The sequence below is a fragment of the Ranitomeya variabilis genome, chromosome 1 (genome assembly GCF_051348905.1).
Source record: "Ranitomeya variabilis isolate aRanVar5 chromosome 1, aRanVar5.hap1, whole genome shotgun sequence".
Lineage (NCBI taxonomy): Eukaryota > Metazoa > Chordata > Amphibia > Anura > Dendrobatidae > Ranitomeya > Ranitomeya variabilis.
Window position 1 is genome coordinate 890,015,744 of NC_135232.1, and position 10,626 is coordinate 890,026,369.

Consider the following 10,626-nt stretch of genomic DNA (forward strand, 5'->3'; position numbering starts at 1 on the left):
TTGTATGGGAATCTCACTATGCTAAAATGCAGACTAGCGGGCCTCGCCAACCACTGGCCTTCCCATCAACCCCATATGCTGCTTCTTTCTCCTGCATCACTATTCCAAGTTTTCTCACTAAGGTCTCTAGCTGCAGAAACTACAGTTGTTTAGCCATCACAGTCAGGGTGAGTGAGAGTCGGTCAGCTGTTATGGAAGTAGACATGACTGCTGCTTTTGTGTCAGCTAGCACAACACTTCTTTCTCAATCCACCGTAACATCTTCACCTGCACCTCAGTCCAGCAGTTTGTCCTGATCTCCGTACTCCACCCTCTCTCAACAATAGAAACAAAGGAATGCTATGTGATAGTAAAGGAACAATAGTGCAAAGTGAATCTGGAGTGAAATTATATATAGTGCCTACTACCAAGAAGTGTAAAATTGCATGGACAGTTGGGAAATGAATAACCACAAACAAAGAAAGCACCACAAACCCACCATACAGTCAAATGTAATATAACTTAATTTTATTGCTGTATAATTCAAATAAAAGGGGGTACAAAATGGAAAATAAATACAGGTAGAAAATAAAAGTACAGACCACAATGCAAAGATACAAATTGTGCACGAAAAAGGGACACACCCAGGAGTAAAATGAGATGAAAATGAAGCTGGGTGAAACACAACGGTGTATGAGGTAATAAAGATCTAAAAGAATCGTATATACATAAAAATCACTAAAAATATATATATAACAGATTATACCCAAACAGAAAATACAGGTTAATATCACAAGTGTTACCCTGGTATGAAAAAAGCCATGGGTATAAGTGTGAGTCATACAAAAGTAAAAAATCAGCCAAAACACACAAATGTGTGAAACACACGTTGCGCTGAGGTAAAAAGGTCAAACATTATAATAAAATAAGCAAGTAGGGAGACACTCAAGAAATAATAACAATGTGGGGTAAGTATAATAGTGAAAGGAGGGACAGATGATCTCAGTAAAAGTATAATAGCTGATATCAAAGTGGGAAGTCACTCACAGTGAAACTGTAGATCCCTGGCTCCTGGATGGCATCCTTCCCAACGCGTTTCATCTCTTTGCCTTTGTCAGGGGCCAAGACTTGTGGCTGCTCCACAAGTCTTTGAATCTCCTAGGCTTGCAGGACCAACCTCTGTATCTGCTTCTGCCTCCTCCACCTCCTCTGGGGGCTTCCACCTGTACCCCAACCTCTCCCTTAATCAGGCATGCATTTCAACAGTGCAGATAGAATCTCCCCTACCCCTATACTGCGCAGCCATGGCTTACTGCAATAAGACAGTGATTAAATTAATATGCCTTGGAGATTGCAGTCACACAGCTCAAGAGTTATGGACAGGTATCCAAGCAGAGTTAGAGCAATGGCTGTCTCCACTAAACCTGGAGCCAGGGAAGGCCATGTGCATTAATGGTGCAAACCAGGTGGCAGCCCTATGCCATGGCAACCTCACACGTGTGCCTTGCATGGCTCACCTCCTCAACCTGGTGGTACAGCAATTTCTCCACCATTATCCCGGCCTGGATGCACTGCTGCAGAAAGCACAGAAGCTATGTGCTCACTTCCGATGATTGTACCCCGCAGGTCATCCATTTGTATCGCTACAGACATCTCTTCACTAACTTGTTAACTGTTTGATTAGCAATGTTCTGACATGATGGAATTCCTTGTTGCAGCGGCTGGGGCAGCAATGACGAGCCCTGGAGCAGTATGTCCTTTTGTATAGCCTGGGCCAATGCAGTCCATATGTGGTGCAAATCACGTAGAGTGGGCCTAGGTGAGGGACCTCTGCACCCTTCTGCACAGATTTGAAATGGCTACTAAGATGGTTAGCACTGACGATGATGACGATGTCATCAGCATCACTATTCAGATCATCTACTTTCTGGAGCACACTTTGAATAGTCGGCATGAGGAGATGATAGTCCCAGAGGAAGAGCTGGAAGCAGAGGATTATGCAGAAGGGATAACAATATCCCAAATTTCTGGACTGTCATCGCACAGGTGGGTGTCATGGGTAGGTGGCTTACAGCGATCAAGTGGGGTTCATGGTACCAGAAACTGTTAGTTAAGATGCAGGAGCCAATGAACAAATTGAGGACGAGGTGATGGATGCACAACAGTAAGGAGATGAAGAGGATAATGATACACTCTATGTTGTGTTTAGTGTTTTGGACTGTGGGTGGGTGTATATTTCAGCTTTCTGTTTAACGTCTGGGGCAGAGACAAGTGAACGCTGCTCTGGGACAATGAACTGGATGTGGTTGCTGACTGTTGTTTCTGTGCTACTGCAGGTTGTGGCCAGGAGGAATCAGCACCTGCTTCTTGGACAGCAGATTGGGAAGGCTGTAACACAGGGGCAGTGGTTTAACCATCAAAGATTTTGCACCTAGTCGTTCTGCCCACCTACTGGGGTGCTTGGATGCCATGTGCTTTTGCATGCTGGTGGTGCTCAGGTTGGTAGAGTTCTTGCCTCTTCTTAGCTTGGTTTGGCAGATAATACAAATTACAGTTGTTTTGTCTGAAATAATTTCAGGAAAAAACTGCCATACAGGGGAACAACACACCTTTGGCCTGCTATCTAGCCGAGTGCGGGGGCTCTGTGGAACAGTTGACCGTGTTCTCCCTATGTTTAAACCACTACCAAATCTTGCTTGTTTTCGTGCTATGCCTCCATCCCTGTCTGCACTGCTGCGCTCGCTAGGTGTGCCACCATGCCAGGTTGGATCAGTGGCCTCATTATCAATCATGTCATCTTCCAATTCCTAAATATGATCCTCCTTCTGAGCTGCTATTTTAGGCTGACTTGATTGCAACTGTGCGGCATGATTATCCTCCACATCTTCAGACATTAATTGACCTTCCCCTATGTGGCTTTCTGCTGGCCATCGGTGCTCATATGTTTCATTCATCACTGCACTCCACCTCCTCATGACCCTCTTTCAAAAAAAAAACAAAAAAAAACAGACCTCAAATAATGCAAAGAAAACAAGTTCAGAATCATTTAGAAACAACATTACTAATGTTTCAACTCAGGAAGAGTTCAGAAATCAATATTTTGTGGAATAACCATGATTTTTACACTGATCACAGCTTTCATACGTCTTGGCATGCTTTCCACCAGTCTTTCACACTGCTTCTGGTGCAAAGAATGTAAGCAGTTCTTCTTTGTTTGATGGCTTGTGACTATTGTGGTGCAGTGACCCCTGTTACAGGTAGGGGGTGCTGTATTGTCTCAACAGAATACACATGGAGGCGTATTGAGGCCATTGGAATGCATGGCAGTCACAGGCATAACTGTGGTGATAAGACATAGTCTGGCGTTATTGTGAATGGCCGGAATGTGTGTCGCAGAGGAAGACACTCTGCACTGTCAGCCTGAAGTAAGGATGTTCTGGGACCTGTAGTCCTACAAGTAAATTGTGTTGCTTAACAAGGGAGATGAACAGGGCTAGTTATGTGAGATGGGCGGGTCAAACTAGCCACACACACACACACCTCCCACCTATGGCAGTCGTTACAAGTATGTAATGTGACCAGGGTGTGGGTCACATGGTTAAGAGTGTTTGGGCCTGAATGGTCTGTGATGTAGGTTCTGGAAAAGCCTATGTGTTGGGAGTGCTCTTGGAGCGCCCCCAGATGCAGGGCCGCAGGTTACTCGGTACCAGGCCTCTCTGTCTCGGTCCTGGGGTTGTCACGGTGGCTAGACCCGGTCTGTGACCCTGCTAAGGGGCGTCCAATGAAAGGTGAGATGATGGTGCGTGGTGCAAGGTGCGATGAATAACGAGGACACAGGGCTGCAGTCTCTTTACCTCTTTACTGAAGGCTTCAGGGTCCACAATCCAGAGCACTGCTAACAGGGCTGGCTGAGACTGGCCGGTCCGAAGGCACATCCAGAGTTCCCTTTGCAGGTGGAAATCAGTGCCTACCTTCTAGCGCCTGTGTGTTGTAGTACCTCCCTGCTGAGCACCACGGGATAGTCCTCACAACTGTTGTGTCTGTTTCTGATGTTCTTTCTCTCCGTCCCCCAGATGATTTGGCTAGGACGCACCCGTATGACGGGGTAGGCCTGGAGTTATTCTGGGACCCTAGAGACGCCCCTCTCCCACAATTGCCTCTGTTGTCTGCTTAGGTGATTTAGGTGAGACAGCCAAACTAAAGTTAACTGTCCTGCCGCTGTTTGAAGTAATGCTTGGAGCCCAATACTTCCTCGGCGTTCTGGCCACCGGCTACGCGCCTCAGTAGGATGTTGCCACGATCTTAAGGCACGACTCCTACTGGTTCTATTCTCCTTTGTGCTGTGATCTCGTTTCTCACTTCTCCACAATAAACCTCGCTTCGTGTCTTTTCTTAAGATGCCACCGCAACAGGTGTAGGCGCGGCTCCGTAACGTTCTGTCCTTTTCGCTAGGCCACTGTCAGGATCCCACCCCTGACAGAGACCCCCCTGAATCTTCCCAGGAACTCCCTCTCTCACAGGATGTTGCCTGAGCAAAACCCTGTCAGCTTCTCTCTAACTTCCTATCCAACCCCCAGTTTTACCAGATTGTGAGGAGTGGCCTAATACATAGAACCCTTTGCTCCCCCTGGTGGCCAGAGTGTGAAGTGTAATGTGTGACTGTGATACCTGGTCAGGTGAACTCCTTTAGTGCCATCAGATGTACCATCGCTCCCCTTAGTGGCAGAGCGTCAGTACTGCAACGACCAGGACTCTGGGGCGCTGCACTCCCCCCGGTTAAATCCAGTACTCCCGGACAGGGAAGAAGAACAACAATACATGTTTGCAAAAGACATACAAAGTTTTGGAATGCAATGAACAAGTAAATTTAACAGTGCTTCCCTTTATGGGAGGTGAGGACACTTGAACGTTACAAACGGAAACATATTTACGTTTTTACTTAAGGTTATAAATAACACTTATGACTAACTCGACTATAAATAACCATCATTACCCAGCCGGGTATTCTATCTACTAAGTGCAAATTTTGAACAATAATTTAACTTTTCCTTTAAGGGCGTATAAGCTGAACCCACTAAAGGCCTACTATAAAACTGTAAGATATAAATTAACTTTGTCTTTATTTTCTAAATACAACACTTTTACTTTGTACATGCAGGACCGCCTGGCTATTCGTCCGGGCCTACTGCCTCTCTTTCTTCTATAAGCTCAATTTTTATTCACAGTATAAGATAAATCAACCATCTCTCTATGGTTTCCAGGAGGACTCACTAACCCCTACGGGTTCACTTTATTGAAATTCGGCTTTCAACTCTTTCCTGTCCTCAACCTCTAGTAACATCATTAAACAATTCCTATTGCTATCTAACTAACTACATACTATTCCTATATAAACATTATTACAATCCAACTTTTTCTTAAGGCAACATCATACTTAAGTGCAACACGTGAACATTCCCTTTAAGAGGGACTCAAGTCTCTTTGAGGTAGTGCAGACTCTCTATCTGCAAGTCCGTTTTAAGGCAAGAACTTCTGCGCTGTATTCAAGAACAGTCTCTTCAAAAAGTTCTCCTTTTTGTAAAACCAGTAGGGGGCACCTTTAAGAAGGTGCAACTATTTACAACACAGTTTGTGAACCATTCACCGTCCATGATTCGGCAGTCTTTGTAAATAACAGTGAACAAAAGCAAAACCAAAAAGCAAAAACAATAGGGATCCCGGGTAAACAAAGGGATCCCTTTAAGAATAACCCTGGTCGGGTTTAAAGCAGCAAAACATCAGGAAGACAAACAAGTAACTATTTACAGTGTCATGGCTCCGAGGTTTACTTAAACCACTCTGGATGTAGCACCGGCGAGTGTAGTCCCTTTGGATATTGGCTACCGCCGGGTACTGCATAGGGAGGTCTCTCTTCCCAATTGGGGGTCTGCGTCCCCACTGTCTTGGATCCTGAGGTGGCCTGGGCATTAGCCACCACTGCTGTCAACTCTCTGGCCAGAACAGCATTGGCGGTGGCGACGGTGCAGATCGTAGTTTTGGCGATGGTGCACGTTGGGGTAGTAACAGTGGTCTTGGTGGTAACCGTGGCCTGACCACAAGGGGGCGTCTTCACCACGGGGGATAATTTCACCGGCACCTTAGTCGGGGGTGTCACGAAACTTCACCTTTTGTGGATGTTCAAGGCGAACCACCCCTTTTCTCCGAAGTGCCGGGTGTAGGTGACCTCATCCCCCGGGTAGAGATCCCGGTCCGGGTGGCCTTCCCTGAGGTGGGACTCTACATCTTGCCGGTTTACAAAGACCTCGGCATACAAGTCTGGTTCTTTAATAAAGCCCCAACCCCCATAGAGTCTAAAAGCCACAACGGTACCTCGCCTGCGTGGGGCCTGGTGGGTGGTGTGGTCCTTGCAGACCCGGTCCTTCACCTCTAGGTCCCACTGGTGATGGGCCTCCCGCCGAGCCTGGTACTCCTTCTCTTCCTTCTCCCACCGTTGGTCTAGCTGGGCCTGGTATTCCTCCCAGCTAAGGGCTTCCACCATCTCCCCTTCCTGCGTTAGTACTCCAGGGAACCCCATGAAGTCTGACCCTGGGTTCACCCAGCGGCATACGGTCCGCTCTGCATAGACCTCTCCCGCCACGGTGATCATCGAGATCAGGTCCTTGAGGAGGTGCTCCATGCCCGTGGCCTGATCCCAGGATAGAAGGTGCTGGAGTCTACGGGTCCCAGGGGGAGGTGGCGCTGCGACGGGGCCTATCATCAGGCTCTCCGTCAGCAGGGCAGGGTCGGCAGGCTTACCGGCCGGTGCGGCGTCCTCCCTCGCGGCTGGCTCTGCTGGCGGTAACGTCGGTGGGGACATCGGCAGCAACTCAGGCAGCGGCACAGGAACTGATGTCGGGGCATCCTCCGCTGGCGCTTCCCGGGGTGTGGCCTTGGTTTCCACCCATAATTGGAGGAGCTGCTCAATCAATTCCTCCATCTCGATCTGCAGGAGGTCAGTTCCGATCGTGGAGATCTGGCTGCTGTGCTCTTCCGGGTAGCTGGGGGAGTCCTCTGCTTCAACCCCGCATTCTGGGTCTAAGCAACTGGCTATGGCGTCCTCCACGTGGTTCACTTCCTGGTCTTTTTCCTGCTCTCTTCGTGGGCGGTTTCGCTTTCTTTGTCTCCGCCCTCCATTGAGAATCAGGAGGCGGATCTCGGCTGCTGACGGACACGTCCTCAAAGTACAGAAATATTTAGTAAAACCATATGAAAGAAGAAAGAATTGGTTGGCACAGAACGTACTTCAATTGTCCATATATAACTGTTGCAGCTATGGAGCATAAGTATCCGGGGGTTAATGCTCACTTCGGGAGATCGGGCGGTGCTCAGCCGTGGAAGACAACACATCCAAAATGCAGCAACGTAATAGACAAGAAAAGGCAGCACTCACCCTTTTATGCCTCCGTTGTAAAAATTGCTTTAATCCATGACGATCAAACTTAACAAACAAATGCGGAATCGGCTAAGGCATAGGAGTGGAGAGGGAGCGGTGAAGACAAGACAGACGACGGCCGTTTCGCTCTTACGAGCTTCTACGGGTCCATGTGTGCTGTGCAGGCAACGTCATTTCCTTTATCAGGTAAGAGACGCACCACATGCTGAATAAATACATACATAATTAAAATCAACAACACAATCTTTTAACAATTTCTTTCGGATTTAGATGAAGATGGCCATATCTAATTTGTCGTTTAACCCCCAGGGACCCTGGGCGTTAGTTTTGAGGATCCACCTCGCTTCGCACTGAAGGAGTAATTTGTTATGGTCTCCTCCATGCTGCGGGAGCCTAACCACTTCCAACCCCGCAAATTTTAGCTGATTGGGATCCCCTCCATGCACTTCTTGAATATGTTTAATTAAACGAGCACGTCCCTTCCCTGTGAGCACTGAATTGTAATGCTCACGGAAGCGAACCATTAGTGGCCTGATTGTTTTCCCTATGTAGAACTTATTGCAAGGGCAGAAAATCACGTACACGACAAATTTAGTTTTACACGTAATGAAGTCTCTAACGGAATGAATTACTGTGCCTATTTTTAAAGGATTTTTGGTATTGTGCAATTGGCACATGCTGCAATTCCCACATTTAAAATTTCCCTGTGGACGTGACTTTTTTATCCAATCAGGATTATCCATTACAATTTTATTTTTTACCACTAAATCACCTATATTCCTCGAACGTTTATAGGCAAAACGTGGGCGACAATCGGGTAAACTCCTAAAATCTGAGTCATTTTTTATAATATGCCAATTTTTACGTATCACCGAATATATCTCATTATCTAGCGGGCTATGTTTAAAAATAAAGGTAAAAACCCCTTCTCTCTTTCCGTTATCGCTTCCATTAGTTTTTTTTCTTTTTCTATTTCTTCCTTTTTTCAGAAGATCTAATTGGGAAAGATTTGCTGCCCGTGATTCGGCCTGTTGCAAAATATACTTGGGGTACCCTCTGTTGCTGAAACGTGACTTTAATTCCCGTACCTGGTTGTTATAGCCTTCATCGTTACTATTCAGTTTTCTCAAACGTACCATCTGGCTATACGGAATGCTACTTTTTGTATGGTGGGGATGCGCACTTTGAAAATGTAGCACATTATTAGTCGCTGTTTCTTTTCTATGGGCTTTGGTGGTAATTATCCCATCCTGAACTTCAACTTTCACGTCCAAAAACTCTGAGAAAGACCTTTGTGAGATATCGGTCGCGGAAACCCACTAAGCATCAAAAAAACTAAACGTTCGAGGAATATAGGTGATTTAGTGGTAAAAAATAAAATTGTAATGGATAATCCTGATTGGATAAAAAAGTCACGTCCACAGGGAAATTTTAAATGTGGGAACTGCAGCATGTGCCAATTGCACAATATCAAAAATCCTTTAAAAATAGGCACAGTAATTCATTCCGTTAGAGACTTCATTACGTGTAAAACTAAATTTGTCGTGTACGTGATTTTCTGCCCTTGCAATAAGTTCTACATAGGGAAAACAATCAGGCCACTAATGGTTCGCTTCCGTGAGCATTACAATTCAGTGCTCACAGGGAAGGGACGTGTTCGTTTAATTAAACATATTCAAGAAGTGCATGGAGGGGATCCCAATCAGCTAAAATTTGCGGGGTTGGAAGTGGTTAGGCTCCCGCAGCATGGAGGAGACCATAACAAATTACTCCTTCAGTGCGAAGCGAGGTGGATCCTCAAAACTAACGCCCAGGGTCCCTGGGGGTTAAACGACAAATTAGATATGGCCATCTTCATCTAAATCCGAAAGAAATTGTTAAAAGATTGTGTTGTTGATTTTAATTATGTATGTATTTATTCAGCATGTGGTGCGTCTCTTACCTGATAAAGGAAATGACGTTGCCTGCACAGCACACATGGACCCGTAGAAGCTCGTAAGAGCGAAACGGCCGTCGTCTGTCTTGTCTTCACCGCTCCCTCTCCACTCCTATGCCTTAGCCGATTCCGCATTTGTTTGTTAAGTTTGATCGTCATGGATTAAAGCAATTTTTACAACGGAAGCATAAAAGGGTGAGTGCTGCCTTTTCTTGTCTATTACGTTGCTACAGAAATATTTAGACTGGGCGGCCATTGTCTTTCGCGCTCTTCAGCTTGTTTACGCCCACTTCCACGCCCTTCTTCTTCTCCTGTTCTCCTCTTAGCGCTGTAATGGCGACGGTTTTGGCGGGAATCGGCAATACACAGTCTTTGCAATACGTCACATTTCAAGCACACTTCAGACACAGTTCCAAGGCACACATGACCTGATTCTTCAGGCTTAAGTAGATCCTGTTCGTGACGCCAATTTGGAGCGCCCCCAGACACAGGGCCGCGGGTTACTCGGTACCGGGCCTCTCTGTCTCGGTCCTGGGGTTGTCACGGTGGCTAGACCCGGTCCGTGACCCTGCTAAGGGGCGTCCAATGAAAGGTGAGATGATGGTGCGCGGTGCAAGGTGCGATGAATAACGAGGACACAGGGCTGCAGTCTCTTTACCTCTTTACTGAAGGCTTCAGGGTCCGCAATCCAGAGCACTGCTAACAGGGCTGGCTGAGACCGGCCGGTCCGAAGGCACATCCAGAGTTCCCTTTGCAGGTGGAAATCAGTGCCTACCTTCTAGCGCCTGTGTGTTGTAGTACCTCCCTGCTGAGCACCACGGGATAGTCCTCACAACTGTTGTGTCTGTTTCTGATGTTCTTTCTCTCCATCCCCCAGATGATTTGGCTAGGACGCACCTGTATGACGGGGTAGGCCTGGAGTTATTCTGGGACCCTAGAAACGTCCCTCTCCCACAATTGCCTCCGTTGTCTGCTTAGGTGATTTAGGTGAGACAGCCAACCTAAAGTTAACTGTCCTGCCGCTGTTTGAAGTAATGCTTGGAGCCCAATACTTCCTCGGCGTTCTGGCCACCGGCTACGCGCCTCAGTAAGATGTTGCCATTATCTTAAGGCACGACTCCTACTGGTTCTATTCTCCTTTGTGCTGTGATCTCGTTTCTCACTTCTCCACAATAAACCTCGCTTTGTGTCCTTTCTTAAGATGCCACCGCAACGGGTGCAGGCGCGGCTCTGTAATGTTCTGTCCTTTTCGCTAGGCCACTGTCAGGATCCCACCCCT